Genomic DNA, 18,007 nt, shown 5'->3' with positions numbered 1-18,007 from the left:
GGTTGTTGGAGGTCAATCATCTCAGCTCCAGGACATCACTGCAAGAGTTCCTCAGGCTGGTGTCCTAGGCCCAACCATCTTCAGCTGCTTCATCAATGATCTTCCTTCAATCATAAGGTCAGAAGTGGGGATGTTCACTGATGATTGCACAATGTTCAGCACCATTCCCGACTCCTCAAATACTGAAGCAGTTGGTGTAGAAATGCAGCAAGACTTGGACAATATCCAAGCTTGGGCAGATAAGTAGCAAGTAACATTTGCGCCACACAAGTGCCAGGCAATGACCATCTCTAACAAGAGAGAATCTAACCATCTCCTCTTGACATTCAATGGCATTACCATCGCTGAATCCCCCATTATCAACATCCTAGGGGCTACCATTGACCATGGAGTAGCCATATAAATACCGTGACTACAAGAGCTGGTCAGAGGCTAGGAATCCTGAGGCAAGTAACTCACCTCCTGACTCCCCAAAGCCTGTCCACCATCTACAAGGCACAAGTCAGGAGTGTGATGAAATGGTCTCCACTTGCCTGGATGGGTGCAGCTCCAACAACACTCAAGAAGCTCGGCACCATCCAGGACAAAGCAGCCTGCTTGATTGGCACCCCATCTACAAACATTCACTCCCTCCACCACCGATGCACAGTGGCAGCAGTGTGTACCATCTACAAGGTGCACTGCAGCAACGCACTGAGGATCCTTAAACAGCAGCTTCCAAACCCGCGACCTCTACCACCTTGAAGGACAAGAGCAGCAGATGCATGGGAACTTCACCACCTGCAAGTTCCCGTCCAAGTCACACACCATCCTGACTTGGAACTATATCACCGTTCCTTCACTGTCGCTCGGTCAAAATCCTGGAACTCCCTTCCGAACAGCACTGTGAGTATACCTACATGGACTGCAGCGGTTCAAGAAGGCAGCTCACCACCACCTTCTCAAGGGCAATTAGGGATGGGCAATAAATGCTGACATAGCCAGTGCCGCCCACATCCCATGAATGAATTTTAAAAAAGCAGATACAAATCTGTAATAAGCAAATTTCCAAGTGGGCTAGCAATTGATAAAATTATATCCAGTCTACTGAAAACCTGGTGTGGATCATTCCAGTGTCAATATCCTGTCCAGAGTCTTGTCCACACCACTTGGGCAAGAGACTCTTGGTGAAACTGCTGCTCCTATTCCGACTGACCCCTCTTAAGTAGCTTGTCTCCCTGCTGTATGTCACATCTAGTTGACCATGCACAGTATTGTTCTGTGTTACTACATCTGTACCACTAGAATCCCAACTGACTTGAATCCATGGACATCTCCAGACTGCAGCCTTGAGAAATTCCTATAGACTGCCTGAGCTTTCAGCCACCACCCATCCTTGATCTGGTTTCAGCAGAGCCGCTCTGGTTTGTAATTGCTGCTGGCCCTGATCTCAGCTGTGTGATGTGTGTGGGAAAATACACAAGGGTTCCTGCAGATTTCTATGCAACACTATGTGTACCTGACCTATTTAAAGCTTAGCTACAAATACAAAGATCAGGGATGGGCTTTATGACTCCTGCATGAGATCAGTTATCACCCATCCTTCCACCTTTCCCTGCCCTGCATCCTTTTATTCACAACCAGAGCCTATTCTGGTTACTGTTTTTTTCCTAGGCAGAATGCGGTATGCCTTTAAGGCTGGGAATAGAGCCGTACTGCTTTAAGGCAGCAAGCTCTAAAGACTGAGTCAAAGAATGCATTCTCATTGCCTTGGATACAGCCATTCAGAGACTGCAATTCAAAGGGTGCATTCTCATTACCCTGGATACAGCCACTTGGACTGAGCATCAAGAGATTCATTTGTTACAATTTAATTTTGAACTGGCTTATAGTGCAAACAGCCTGTTCTAACAGGGGACACAGACAGACATTCTCTCTCAAAATTCTAAAGAGTCAAGCTAAAACAGAGATTGCTGATAATTTAAACTGAAGGAAGGGAAGTTAGACTGTGACAATCTTTTGTCCCTCAAAAATTCTAAAGCCAGATTGATTCTATTGAAAGTGGTGGTGAATTGTTGATCTACTGTGGTCATCGCTGGAAGAAAGAGGAGTTTGAAACTTCCGGTGTTGGACTGTTTTCCTTTCCTCATCGGACCCTGGAAGATTGAGCGTGGACTTTAATCAGAGGATTGTTCGTCGGGAAGTGTAAATTTGCAAGGACTCTAATAATTTCTATTTTAAATGTTGTTTATATCTTCATAGTGTTTAAGAATTTAGTTTTTCCAATTAAACAGTTAATTTGTTGACTTATAGACACCTGGTTTGGTTAGCCTCATTCGGGGGTTAATAGATGGTACAATTTGGCTGGGTCTTTCTTTAATTTGGAAAGTTTAAAATGATATGTTAGGTGATCTGTGGAGGGACAGGATTGAATTAACAGTGCATTTCTCCCACCACAATCAGAATCGTATATTTTGATTGGGGCCTTTGACTGGAGCGGTCGGTCATACCATATTAATTGCAGCTCCTGACTCTCCAATGCTTGTGCAGCTGTTTTCCTTGTTCTGTTATAAGCATAGCACAAGTGTCCAATGACTGGGATAATTTAATCACTATATTGTTTATATGCCAGTTTCCCCAGTAAGAAGAAAGGAGGTACTGTGAAGGCCTGATAAACTGACAGTCTCCTTGCTCTACCTATAACCCAGAAATCAGCTCCCTCATTCCTTGTAGGACTACTCTAACATCACCGTGCACTTTTTCCATGCCCCCATTGGACCTGTCACTATATTGAAGAGTCATCTACAATTTGCTTACTTTCACCCAAAGGTTATCCTGCCAAAGCCATTACTGGTAAGCAGCCTGTCCTTGGTCATTCCTGTCTTCTTTGTCTACCCTGTGGACAGCTTCTCTTCAATGACCACAAACATGAATGTGTTATCAGGACTTGTGACTGGTTTCTGCCCTGAAGCTTTTCGTGAACTGAATCCAGAACTCCCTTTAACCCATTTCCAATTCTTCAGGTACATTGTCACCACTCCCTAGGCACAGCACAAACATTTGGATGGCTTCTCTAATCCTTGAAGCCAAGTGAAAAGGTTGCACACTATTTGTGAAGAGCAAGTGGAAAAATGCCACATCCCACATCAGGACCTACTGTCCAATGCTTAGAAGCAGTTAACGAGCAGCATCTCATTCTTTGAGGGAAGGGTTTGCGAAGGGGGGAAACCTACTGCTGCTCACCCAACTCTGTACTGCATGTAAATATCACTTCAAAACAACCCAAGACAACAGGGAACACACTGTTCCAGCTTTAACAGCTGTATCACTTAACATTAATGTAACCTGCTGCTAAAACTGTAAACAGGAAGCATTTAAATAAAATGAGATGAACTGATCAGACTTAAACATAGCAGGCATTATAACCCAGCCCCACAAAAAATCTTATCTGTCATGCCACTGATATACTCCTTTGGTTTCAGGGACATATGTTCTATATAAGTTTAAAAAAAAAAAATTTATTCATTCATGGGTCAAATGGAAGGAGGGACTATTGGTGCTGGAGAGGAGGGAGGGACAGACAGATCAGGAGAATTCCTCCTCAGCTATTTGCTGCCTTACAGCTCTGGCACTCGCTGTGCTGCTGGGCCGTGCTCTTTATCTTGTTGCTCTACTTCCTCCTCAGGAATCCCCAAGGTAACTCCCCTTTAAATAGCTATATTGTGGAGCATGTAGCAAATGTGATGAACAATGAAGCTCTTAATGAGCCCGGTTATGTGAGGTATCCTGCCCATCCAATGACCTAGCTGAAACAGAGCGGATGCTGAGGACTGGCACATAATGAGCGCAACATGACTACTGCCAGGAAACTGGACACACACCTATGTGATTCGCTGCCTGTGGTCACAAACAAGTTGCACAGTGAGAAAATGGAAGACCTTCCTGTTCAGAAACAAAGCTTCATCATGATTGGGAGCTCACTGCATGCAGTCGATGAAGCCCTGCTCTTGCAGGAATCCAGCTATGCAGGAAAACCCCAGTGCGGTTTGTTCCTGCTTGTCTCACTCCATACGGAAGGTATTGGGCTCCAATTCTCACTGCAACAAGTGGCACTGATACACGTCTGTCACCAGATATGATGATTGGTATCTGAAGACCCACATGCTGTAAAGCCTTCTGCAGCCTTATTTCTTTTGCCCTCTTCTTGCAGCTATGTTTTGAACCCTCTCGAAATGACCAGGGTTTTCCTGGAATTGGGGAAATCGGCAATTTAAATTTCCCACCACAATTTACCCATATGAACAACTGACACTTATGTGAGGCACAGTAAATAATGATGAACTGTTAGTCTGGCATCAGGAGTCAGAAGGAGATTAGACTGCATTAATTTTAAGAGTAATTTCCAGCCTCTTCCACAAAACCTATCACCGGCTACTTTCAGCGTTGGCACCTGCAGAGAGCCACAACTGAACCTGGGCCCTGAAATCAGGGCTCTTTGAAATCAGTGGGAGTCAAGAATCAGGATCTCTGAAATCGATGGGTGTCTCTGAAATCAGTGGGGTCAGTGGGGTTCTGAAATCGGGGGTTCTTTGAAATTGGTGTGGAGGGGGGGGGGTCCTGAAATTCACTGGGTCTCTGAAATCAAGAGCCCTTGAGAGTATGGGTAGAGCGGAAGACTGGGGAATGGAGGCTCAGGAAAATGGGGCTCATGGAGAGAAACTGAAAATGGGGTGGGTGTGGATCACAACATTGCTAGCAGTGCCAGGAGCAGTAGCAGTAATGGGGTGAGTGAGAGCAATGCTGAGAGCGAAGGAGCCTGTATGGGATAAGTGAAGCCTGAGGGGTAAATTACTGCGGTAAACTGAAATATTGTTTCCACCAGCGGGTGAATGGGCAACTGGAGAATGGAAATCAAGGTTTCTCACTGGAATCAAAGAGGAAGGAAGGAGAAAAGATCTTGAACTGAGGGCCAGTAGACCGTGAGATACTTCACCACTTGTGGCTATTGTAGAGACTAAAACTTAATTTCAAAGGGAATGGGATAAACATTTGTTCACATGATCAGATGTCATGTGACCAGGCATTACATGGCCAGATGCCATGTGGCCAGAATGCCACATGATCAAACCTCCAGGAATACCTCCAACCAGAGGTTGGCAACTGAAATTGCAGCCTCTGTAGGTCTTTGCTACTTTCCATCCTGTTCCTGCTCTTTCTCATTTCAATCCAGCAGCTTGCCTATGTTTAGCAATTGTGAACAAGAAAATCATTGAAATATTGCTGCCCTCCACAGACTCTCTTTCAAAGTATCTAACAGCCAATCAGTATCCAAACAGCCAAAAAACTTGAACTAAAAGCAACCTAACAGTCTAAAATATCTAACTGAAGACTAACCTTAATGGAGGTGAGTGTGCCTTCAAATATCACTTCTGAAAGCTGCTTCCCAATTGTTCCCCAGGTTAAGGAGATGACTTGTGAGTGCTCATGGACACCAAATTCAGAAAACGGCAAAGATTCAGGTGCAGGATACTGGTTTAAATGGGGCCAGCATTTTCCACATCTGGCCGCCAGGGAGGCCTACCAAGCACCTGGACCAATACGGCATCACTTGCACTTCTACCACTTTTATGGATATTGTACCACATTTCTGGATTGGATTTCATGATGCCTGTACTGGACATCAAAATATGCGAGACGCGTCATAATTTAGTCCAATCAATGATACACTACCGCAGCAGGAAAACACTGGCCCATAGCCAGAACAATAGAACGCTTCCTAAAGCATGTACAAATGCATCTTTTACAAAACTAACTTCATCAAGATTAATTACGGAAAGCAACTACAGGTAGTTCTGCAAGTATTTTATAGTCTAAAGAAAAGAAATAGTCCTACCGAGGGCTAAATGAGTCAGGGGATACGGGGAGAAAGTGGGAAGAGGGTACTGAGTTTGGACGATCAGCCATGATTGTATTGAATGGCGGTGCAGGCTCGAAGGGCCGAATGGCCTACTCCTGCTCCTATTTTCTATGTTCCTACAGCAAATTAACAGATCTTTGCAAATCAATAATTTACAGAGGTGAAAAATTAGAAATGAAGCTGAACAAAAGAAGCAATGTTTTTGGTAAAATGCTGTCAAAACCTCTATGGATGCAATTTGGATGAGAGAAGCATTCAGGTAATCATAAGACTTCGTTTAGTGTGAGTGAACAAAGGCCTTGAAAACATGTGTGTTTTCCACCATCAGGGGAAACCCACAATAATATCAACCTTTAAGTTGATTAATTTGGTAAGAACTATACTTGCTTTCACCAGCTAATTCAAACCATTAAAACTACAAGAAAGCATTTTAATTGTTCTCCTGCTCATCACATACAAAGAAGTTGTAAATTAAGTATCAGAACAACTTTTGCACTAAATAGCTGGCGGGCTACATTTTCCTCCTCCTTCACTGGGATAGGATGAGAGTATTTGTCCTCTTTCACACTACCATCCTCTCTCACACTACCATCCTCCTCACTTGACCATCCTTCCTCATTCTTGCAAATCTGAGGCTGAAAAGGGATAGTGCAAACTCTGACGTAAAAGGAAAGATAGAACTTGAATTTAGATGGTGCCTTTCACATCCTCAGGACTTCCTAAAATGCATTGCAGACAATGGTCACTCCTGTTTTGTTGGTGAAACAGGCAGCCAATTTTTATCTTTTAGTGCCGTCATTATTAACATACTCTATTTATGGCTCCAGATCTATGGGTGTATTATTTCTGTTTTCCTGTGGGGCAGAGGTGAAGGTAAATTCCCTTGGTACTGTTGCTCTGACATTGTCATTTTGTCAGAAACCCCAGTAATTCGTGTAAACCAGGTTTATGTCAAATGACTGCTGAAGTTACAACGACGGAGCATAAGATGCCCCGAGGAGATTCACAGATATTTCACAGATAAATTCACAGATAATTCACAAATAAATCACAGATAATTCAGATATTTTCTTTATGCTCTTTGTAGTTGATATTTTAGTAAAACATCCTGAAAGTTATATTATTAGCCTTCTTATTTCAACATAACATAAAAAACATCCATGAAGGCATAACATTTGAATTGTACAGCATCTACAACAGGCAGAATTAGAGTGACTGAACTGTAACAGACCAAATTTAAATTAGCTTGGATTTCCATAACAGATCCTTCATTTGGCCTATTTAAATAGAAGTAGATATATTTGACTTATTTGAAATGATGTTAAAGCATAAAATGCAAGATGAAAACTCTATAAGCATCTAATATTCTGCACTCTCAGGGGCTATCTCGCTCAATCTCTCTCTTGTCCTCTTAACATTTCCATCAAACAATTAAAAATCCAATAAATCCTCTGACTCAGTTCCAATGCACTTAAGAGTGAACGATGAGTAATGGTATCCTTGGGCAAACTTGCTATTGAAAGGTTACTTCATTCATGGGATATGGGCGTCACTGGCAAGGCCAGCATTTAATACCTACCTCTAATTGCCCTTGAGAAGGTGGTAGTGAACCGCCTTCTTGAACCACTGCAGTCCATGTGGTGAAAGTACTGCCCCCAGTGCCATTGGGAATGGAGTTCCAGGGTTTTGACTCAGTGACAGTGAAGTTCCAAGTCAGGATGGTGTGTGGTGTTCCCATGCACCTGCTTCTCTTGTTCTTCTAGGTGGTAGTAGAAGTCACAGGTTTGGGATGAACTGCCAAAGAAGCCTTGGCAAATTGGTCTAGTGCATCAAAGTCTAATACCTCAAAGGTAATTATCTCTGTATTATTACCCTAGCCGTGTGCAAATTGGAGTAGAGCAAATAGGATTAGAGAAATGAATGCAAGGCTCAAAGACTGATGTGGTAGAAGTGGGTTCAAGTTTGTGCGGCACTGGTACCAGTACTGGGGAAAGTGGGGGCCGTAACGTTGGGATGGTCTACACCTGAACCATGCTGAGGCCAGTGTTCGAGCGAACCGCATAACTAGGGAAGTCAAGAGGGTTTTAAACTAAGTAGTGAGGGCAAGGGATCAAATTTGGGAAGGTGTGGTAAATCAAAGAGTAGAGACAAGGCAAGAGAGAAAGGTATTAATATGGGAAATGATAAACAGACTGTGACAGGAAGGGACAGTGAGTACAAATCTAAGAATAAATCAACAGACAAGGCTGGAGATTACAAAAATAAGAAAAGGACAAAACTAAAGACTCCGTATCTGAAAGCACATAGCATTTAAAACAAAACAGATGAACTGATAACGCAAATAGAAATAAATAAGTACGATCTGATAGCCATTACACAGACATGGCTGCAGGATGACATAGACTGGCACCTGACTATTGAAGGGTACATGAAATTTAGGAAGGACAGGAAGCTAGGAAAAGGTGAAAGTGTGGCTCTGTTAATTAATGATGGTATCAACACAATAGAAAGGGATGATTTTAAGTTCAGGAAACCAAGATGTTGAAATGGTTTGGGTCGAGATGAGAAATGATAAAGGCAAGAAGTCACTTGTGGGAGAGGTGTATAGGCCCCCTAACAGTAACCACATGGTAGAATGGGGTATAAAGGAGGAAATAATGGGTGCCTGTCAGAAAGGTACGGCGATAATCATGGGGGATTTTAATCTACATATAAACCGTGAAAATCAGATGGGCAAATGTAGCCTAGGTAAAAAGTTCATGGAATGTTTTTGGGATAGTTTCTTTGAACAGCACGCTCTGGAGCCAACCAGAGAGCAGGCTATTACTAGACCTGGTATTGTGCCACGAGATAGGATTAATTAATGACCTCATATATTCGTATGCATCTTCTGATGGTGCACATTGCACCCACTGTGCACTGGTGGTGAAAGGAGAGAATGTTTAAGGCGATAGATGGGCTGCCAATAAAGTGGGCTGCTTTGTTCTGGATGTTGTCAAGCTTCTTGAGTGTTGTTGGAGCTGCACTTAACCAGGCAAGTGGAGATTACTCCATCATGCTCCTAACTGTGTCTTGTAGATGGTGTGTGGTATATTGTAATATCTTTTTATACTGCCCTTTCTGTTGGGAGGTGTAAATAAAGTTTCCAACATGACTGCTCCCAAAGACAGAGCATGAGAAACCTCCTATAGTCCAAGTTCCGACAGTTCCAAGAGAAAGTCAGGAAGAAAGTGATAGTCACAAAGAAATTGAAAGTTTGCCAGTATCACAGAATCACCGGTAGAGAAAAGTCAGCGTCTTTGATTAAGACTAATCAATCAATTTCACAGTACCAACCATTCAGTGGAGTTGGCAGTCAAAGTCAAATTTCAGGGTTGACACAGTCTGAGATGTTGGGAGAGCAGAGTCAAGCTAATGGAATTGGAAAAAGATACCCAGACAGAAAGAGAAAGAAGCCAGACAGGTCCATTGAAAGTATGTCGGAAGAAAATATGTTGTCCTTTTCAATACTTCTTGTCAATGTTGCTATTTTTGAAAAGGCATACTGGTGTTAAGGAAAAAAATTTTTTTTACATGTGAATTATTTTGCAAGTATCTGTTTTTTCAGTAATGCTGGTTGGGGGATAAATACTGACAAGGACACAGGGGCACTCCCCTGCTCTTTCAAAAGAGCCAAGGCATCTTTTATTCCACGAGAGGGGGCCTTGTTTTAACATCTCATTTCAAAGTTGGAACTTTGACAGTAAATATTCCGTCAAAACAGCTACCACTAAACCAAATTGACCCAGTGGCACAGGAAGGTTTCTTTTAGGAATAATGGACAGCACTCCTGGCAGTCACCTATCACCACAAACTCAACTAGACAAACCACGGTTGCTAGAGCAGGTCAGAGGCTAGATATTTCATAGAATGTGGCTTACTTCCTGACTTCCCAAAGCTTCTTCACAACCTACAAGGCACAAATCAGGAGTATTCTGGAATACTTTCCACTTGCCTGGATGCATGCAGCTGCAACAACAATAAAGAAGTTCAATACCATCCAGGACAAAGTAACCTGCTTGGCTGCAATGTATATTGTCCACAGGATGTGCTGCAGTAAGGCACTATGGCTTCGTTGGCAGCACCTCCCAAACACATAACCTCCACCATCTATAAGGAAAAGGACAGTGGATATATGGGATCACCAACAAGTGAGGTTAATGGAAATGAAATTCAAGTGAGATGTAAAACAGACTGCTGACTCACTATTAACCATTTTACACTATCACATAAAGTTAAGACCTACCCAATGACGGCCAACAGTTTCAACCTCTGAGATAATGCAGTTTAATTTAATCTCCTTAAGGTCACCGTACTGGAGTGTCATGTTCAAGTCAAAGCTATTTACTAAACGTCCACTTTAGTAACAGATTCTGATGAGTGCGTATGTTATTGGGAGTCTCACTGCACAAGAGACTGCTGCCTCATATCCATCACTGTGGGCTGAAATTTACTGGATTCTTCTGCCATAATAATGGTGCATCTACATTGTATGACATTGCCACGGCAAAGATGTTCCAGGAAATTGTGATATAGATGACTCAAGCCAATACTTGCACCACACCAACATTCCCTTGGAATTCTTAACTGCTCTGCTGTGATCCCCATAAAATCAGTGAAAATTCTATTATCATAGCTCCCCCCTCCGACAAAAGCAATGGCCATGTCCAATTTGCTGCATTAATGCTACTTTGATTGCCGTTGCCACTTAGACTGAACCAGAATGGCACTGGAGGGACTGGCAGCAGCATGATGTGTAGCGAAGGAAGAGGAATGCAAACTTTATTTAGAGAACTTTAACAAGCTTTTGATAAACTAAAGAGTTTGATGCGGTAGACACAGACAAGATGTTTTTTCTTGTGGAGGAGTCTAAAGCTAGGGGCCATAAATATGAGATAGTCACTAATAAATCCAACAAGGAATTCAAGGGAACCTTTTAACCCTTAGTGTGGCGAGAATGCAAAACTCATTACCACAAGCAGTACTTGAGGCGAACAGAATGGATGCATTTATAGGGAAGCTAGATAAAGACACAAAGGAGAAAGGAATAAAAGGATATTCTGGTTAGATTAGATGAAGAGAGGTGGGAAGTGGCTCATATGAAGCATAAACACCAGTATGGAACAGTTAAACCAAATGGCCTGTTTTTGTGCTGTACATTCTATATAAGCTGTAAAAGGCATTGGTTTCATAAATGATTATCTAACATACCGGCAATTTTATTCTGTAAAATAAACACAAATGGATTTGTGTGTGTATGGATCGGGGAGAGAGTTTTGCAAAACCCTGTGGTTTAAGATGCTGGGTGACCCAAACCAGAATTTTTACTCTTTGTGAACATCAAGGTGTGCTTAACTTCAGACAGTAACATGACTCTGGATGACAAGAAAAAAACTGCCAAAACTGAGAGAATTAAAAAAAAAAAGAAAACTGAGAACAATTTCCAGACTGCAAGGATGAGGGTCTAAAGCTTTAATTGTGTCTCTCTTGATCTCCCAGGCTGAAAATGATGTGAGAGCCATAAATTGCATCAATACCAAGTCACCCACTCCATTATTTTTCAGTCTAACAGGCTATGGCATGAATAATGACATAAATCTGGAAAATTGGAGATTGGTGACAAGAGCAAACCTTTATCAGTTTAGGCGAGGGTGTCAGGGGAGTGGTGAAAATGTCCCAGGAAATTATGGCGCAATGCAACTAAGGGCATGATTGACTTGCTCCTTTTTTGTATTCTTTCGTGGAATGTGGGCATCGCTGACAAGGCCAGCATTTGTTGCCCATCCCTAATTTCCTTTGAACTGAATGGCTTGCTAGGCTATTTCAGAGGGCAGTAAGAGTCAACCACATTGCTGTGGGTTTGGAGTCACATGTAGGCCAGAACAGGTGAGGACGGCAGATTTCCTTCCCGAAAGAACATTAGTGAAGCAGATGGGTTTTTATGACAATCGATGATGGTTTCATGGCACCATTACTGAGACTAACTTTCAATTTCTGATTTTTTAAATTAAATAATTCAATTTATTAATTGAGTTTAAATTCTGCAAGCTGTCGTGGTGTGGTTTGAACTCGTGTCCCCAGGGCATTAGCCTGGACCTCTAGATTACTAGTCCAGTCCTGGCACCTTTACATGTTAATAATGATGCATGCCACTAATGTGTAATTACTATGGTGCAAGCTTCCAACAAGTTCAGGGAATTTCTAACCTCCCAAACTATTATTAAAATAAATTAATAATCAAGAATGATGGATTTTGTGATTTACCAAGAAACATGGAGCTAAAAATATAACAGCTTCTCAAAAAATTAAAACATGTTTTGCAACCAATGAGAATTCATTTATAATTCATATGTTTAAATAAACAGGAATCTTTTCCTCATGTTGTTCGAACAGGTTAATCCATATCTAGTGCATTTTTAATGTCTCTATGACATCGACCTTCTAAACATTGAACGTGCGACAGAAAGCTTTAAAATACGCACATAAGCAACAATTACACAATATACTCAATAACAAAAAAGACGGCAATGATTTTTAACTCCATTGTCAGAATTTTTCATGACCCGGTGGGGATGGGAGGTGGAACCAGAAGAAGGTGGCGAAGGCCCTCCCATTCCGACCTTCGTTCACAGAGTGATCTCGTGCCAGGCAGCCAATTAATAGCTGGAAAGCAAAGTTGCTGACCAAGCAGCTTCCAGAGACTGGCCTTGAAGCTGTGGCCATGTCGTCACCTGACGTGGAAGCGCTGGCAGCATGTTTAAAGGGCCGCTAGCAGCCGAGCTCTGAATCAATTTGTGGCTAGCAGGAAGCCTGTGACCAGCAATTACCCTCTTCAGCCTGCAGCCAGACACCTTCACCCTGAGACCAGCCCCATTTCTGCCTGAGACCAACAACCCCCATCAGCCTTCAGCTGAGGAAGGCCGAAAGCCCCCAGCCAAGAACGCCATCAGCCTGAGACCAGCAACCAGACACAATCTGGGCAGTCGAAACCAGTTTGCAGACATGGCAGAAGCTAGATCACGGATGGTCCACGGTTCAGTGACAACACCTTCCATGTTCTCCTCCAGGCTACCCGGGCAAGCTGGAAGGTCGTCTTCCCCAGGGACAGAAGGAGGAGACCTCCCCACATAACCAAGCAAGCCTGCATGGAGGTCACACAGGAGGTCAGCAGCCATCGGGTCGTCCATAGAACCTGGCTGCAATGCCACAAGCGGTTCAACAACCTTCTCCATTCTCCCAGGGTGAGTGAGAAACCTCAGTTCCCTTTGGGAGGCAGCAAATGGATAAGTGTGATGGTGCGGATGCTGGAGAGGAAGAGCCCACCATGTTGGTGGCTATGGGTGGAGGCAGCTGCATCTCCTGAGAAAGGAATGGCTGCAGCTCTATCAAGGCACACAAGCCTGACACTGACGACCTGCGCAAAGGCAGTACAGAGTGGCCAATTGAACTCAAAACAGACACCTTTTGCTGCAAAACAAGATGGAGAAAGAGGGCAGGTGACCTCTCCTGTACTGTAGATACACATGGTAACTGCTGAAACCCTGAACCAATTGTCATGTCTGGTCAAGTGTTGAAGAAATCATTAGAAATGTAAATGGCCCATTCAGTGTTAATGGCTACACGTCTTCAACAATGACTGTGCAGACATAGAGAATCCAGACTCAAACTCAGGATAATGGGTGTGAAAAAACACCACTTTATCAAGATGGCATAGAGATATGAGCATCATTCAAACCCATTGTCTAACAATGGCCACACCATCAAACACCATTTATGAAAACACAATGGGAGAGAAGCTTGGGTCATCTGACAGAAGCCAATTCTCTGATAAGGAGTTTATAATAAGAGACATTTTCTGTGGAAAGCAGAAAGCCAATAGCCAGAAGGAAGAGAGACCCATCCTAGCAAGAAAAAGGACCCTGCCAGAATACCATCTTTAAACGACCTAGAGGCAGAGATGAAAGGTGACCTTGAAACTCTCTGCCTGAGAAATTGTAACAGGATTTTGTCATTGAACTGTGACTGAGATATAACCAAAGAAGTCTGCGGCAAAGCATCCCTGCACCTAAAACTTTCCAAAGTCTGAGTTCAGTGAACCTTGAAAAAGGGAAAAACAGGTCTGCACCATTTTTAAATCTTCCCCCGGAGAAACAAACAAGGTCTCACAACAAACTCTTTTTTAAAAACCATCAGACCTAAATGCATGCTATCTTTTAATCTCTATCTTTTCTTGTATGTGCGCATATGTGTGTGTGTGTGCGTGCGTGCGAGAGAGAGAGAGTGGGTGAAGTTGTGAATATCTTCGGGTATTGTTTAATAAACATTTATCTTTCTTTGAACCTAGTGAAACCTGTCATTTGTCTGTTTATTGACCATTAACATGCTCGAGGGTTAAAACACAATTCTAATAAAAACACCCTGTCTTCGATCAGTTGAGAGGTGAAAAGAGGAAACCATCCCTATCACTTTCCATCTGTCTGTAACATATTTAAACCACAGTCCCCAGGTTCCACCGAGATTGCCCGCTGCTTCGAAACATGCTCCAATTAAATGCCGAAGTCAGCGGGCTCCTGCCAGCTTCCTGACATGCCAGCATTTTTTGATGTTTTAATGAAGCAACACCTACTCTCCCCCAACCCTCCCCCATCACTCTTGCTGGTTAGAATTCCCTCCCCAGTGTACATGGAGGAAGTTATGTACTCATCATAACAGAGGAGACTGACAAGCAATGTCAGTGATTGAGAAGCAGGGGTTTACTTTTTTTAATTTTTATTTAGAGATACAGCACTGAAACAGGCCCTTCGGCCCACCGAGTCTGTGCCGACCAAGAACCACCCATTTATACTAACCCTACAGTAATCCCATATTCCCTACCACCTACCTACACTAGGGGCAATTTACAATGGCCAATTTACCTATCACCTGCAAGTCTTTGGCAGTGGGAGGAAACCGGAGCACCCGGCGAAAACCCACGCAGTCACAGGGAGAACATGCAAACTCCGCACAGACAGTACCCAGAATTGAACCCGGGTCCCTGGAGCTGTGAGGCTGCGGTGCTAACCACTGCACCACTGTGCCACCCATACTTGCTTAAAAGCTTAGACATAGCCACTTGCTTAACGATGTACATCTGGAAACATTTATATACTTCTCCTGAATGAATGATTTATAGCCCTGGCATAGTGCCTGCCTGACCAACATACTAATAGAAGTTTCATTGTGGTGACATTTGAAAGATTGCAATGATGTCCTATGAGCTCTTGATACTGAATATTGTGAAGCAGAATCAGAGACATTACTGCAGAATATTTTATCATCCTGAATATTTTTTCAATAGACTTCTTAAAAATGATGGAATTTTGAGTCTTAGTACAGATGCACAGTCCTGTAAGTGTTAAACAGATGAATCCAAATTCCACATTGGTAGCAATCCTCTGATACTATTTCCTTCTTCTGAAGATACTGTCTACAACATGCCACACGTACATCATTAATGCAGGTCATATCAAGGCCTTGAAATTCAGGGCTGTAGTGTCGCTGGTGTTGGCATTTTGGAATTCACAAAGACTGAAAATGGCATCGGCTATGCTCCCGGCTACTTCTGGTGCGGCCTGTGCAACGCTCCATGCTGTGAAGGGGGCTAGCGTCGGTGTGTCATGAGTGCGCCAGCAGTGTGAGTAGAGGTCCTACCATGATGACAAACAGTTGTTCTGCACATGTGCACTGAACACTTGCACTAATCACTCACAGCACAAGGGACCCCACCTCCCCCACACATCCCACCCTGCCAATCTAGCGTTATTTAAAGGGCCTACCATCATCTTGCTTTTGACTTCCTTCTTCTTAGGTAAAGTTAGTGGAAGTACAGTGGATTGTGTTTGGAGAACTGCTGCACACATTGAGAGAGGCACCAGGATTTGGTGAACCAACTCTGCACAAGATATGGGGGCTGTGGTTGCAATGCCTCTGGGTCTGCAACATGACCAGGAAATGGAGTGAAGGCTGCAGAAAGGGGGAGATCTGCGGTGGGAGAAGGAGGAGGGGTCTCCACAGAAGGCCCTACCCACCACAGGTTTTTTTGAGAGCCCTTCTGCTACCTCCACCTCACTGAGGAGCAATGACTGAGGCAACTCAGGTTCAACAAGAGGTAGTGACAGGACTGTATCACCTTCTTCATCCCGACCTGCAGCCTCGCATCAGGGTGAGAATGGCACTGCCAGTGGCTGTAAAGATCACAGTGGAATTGAACCTTTAGGCTCCCGGGTCTTTCCAGATGGGAGCAGGCAACATTACCATCATCTCTAAGTACACTGTCTATTGATACATCCAGAAGATGATTGAAGTCATCTATGCTAGGAGAGCCGAATACATTGTTTTCTCCCTCAGCAGGGAGAAGAAAGATGAGAGGGCATGTGGCTTTACCAGAATAGTAGGAATCCTGATGTTGCAAGGCACCACTGACTGCACACATGTGACTCTGCAAGCCCCCCATGTCAATGGGGAGAGGTACAGAACTGCAAGGGCTACCATTCCATTAATGTGCAGTTGGTGTGTGACCCTGCATAAACTTAGTATGTCAGTGAATACCAGCTATCCCAGCAGCAGCCACAATGCCTTCATTCTGAGGCAGTCTGTCATTCCCACCATCTTCGGACCTCCATGGAGAACCAGTGGCTGGCTTCTTGGCGATATAGTAATCTATTGGAGAACAGCATTCTGGACTGCTGTGACAGCCTGAATGGCCCTTTCAGTACTGAGATCTGCAGCCAATTTGGCGGCAATCTAAGCCTGCATGACAGCAAGCATAGATTGTATGACTTCTGCCGTCGTTGTCAGCTGTCCCTCAATTCGAGGATGACATCTACCCAAGGTTTCTGCCACGGGCCTTTAGGTGACTGAACAGGCCGATTCTCGATCCGCAGATCTTTGGGCACATGGTGCAGGACATCCCACGAGGTAGTGGGATCCGGAGTGCAGGATTTGCTTCCTTTTTAGATTAGATTAGATTAGATTAGAGATACAGCACTGAAACAGGCCCTTCGGCCCACCGAGTCTGTGCCGAACATCAACCACCCATTTATACTAATCCTACACTAATCCCATATTCCTACCAAACATCCCCAACTGTCCCTATATTTCCCTACCACCTACCTATACTAGTGACAATTTATAATGGCCAATTTACCTATCAACCTGCAAGTCTTTTTGGCTTGTGGGAGGAAACCGGAGCACCCGGAGAAAACCCATGCAGACACAGGGAGAACTTGCAAACTCCACACAGGCAGTACCCGGAATCGAACCCGGGTCCCTGGAGCTGTGAGGCTGCGGTGCTAACCACTGCGCCACTGTGCCGCCCTATCTTTCCTTCTCTGCTGCCGTTCTGCCTAATTATTAAGGGGTTTGGACTCAAAGCATGATGCAGCTTTATGGACAAATTGTCGCTATTTTGAATGATTGGTAGCAAGCTCCTCCAATTCTTCAATGTCAATGCTGCCGTACATCAAAGAGAGCTTCAGAGTGTCTTTGAAGCATTTTATTTGTCCTCCCCTGGAATGCTGGCCATTTGAGAGTTGAGAAAACAGGACCTGGTGGGGGAGACCGTTTTCGGCCACTCGTATTTTGTGTCCAGTCCATCGACATTGGTTTTGCAGGAGGTTTGCCTGAATGCTTGTGGCGCTGGCTTCAAAAAGGACACGAGCATTTGTTCAACGGTCCTCCCATTGAATCCGGAGGATGTGGCAGTGGCATTGCTGATGGAATTTCTCTAGTGCTCTTATCTGTTGCTTATACACAGTTCAGGTCTCACTACAGTACAGGAGTGAGATGACAACAATTGTTCCGTACACTAGGACTTTTGTTGACTTGTGGAGATCAAACACTTGCTGCCATTGTTTGTAGAAGGCTGAGCTGGTGCAGCTGATGCGGTGTTACAAACATACGAATTAGGAGCAGGAGTAGGCCACTAGGCCCCTCGAGCCTGCTCTGCCATTCAATAAGACCATGGCTGATCTGATTGTAACCTCGACTCCACATTCCCGCCTACCCCCGATAACCTTTCACTCCCTTGCTTAT

The sequence above is a fragment of the Heterodontus francisci genome, chromosome 8 (assembly GCF_036365525.1).
Source record: "Heterodontus francisci isolate sHetFra1 chromosome 8, sHetFra1.hap1, whole genome shotgun sequence".
NCBI lineage: Eukaryota > Metazoa > Chordata > Chondrichthyes > Heterodontiformes > Heterodontidae > Heterodontus > Heterodontus francisci.
Note: the sequence above shows the minus strand (reverse complement) of the source record.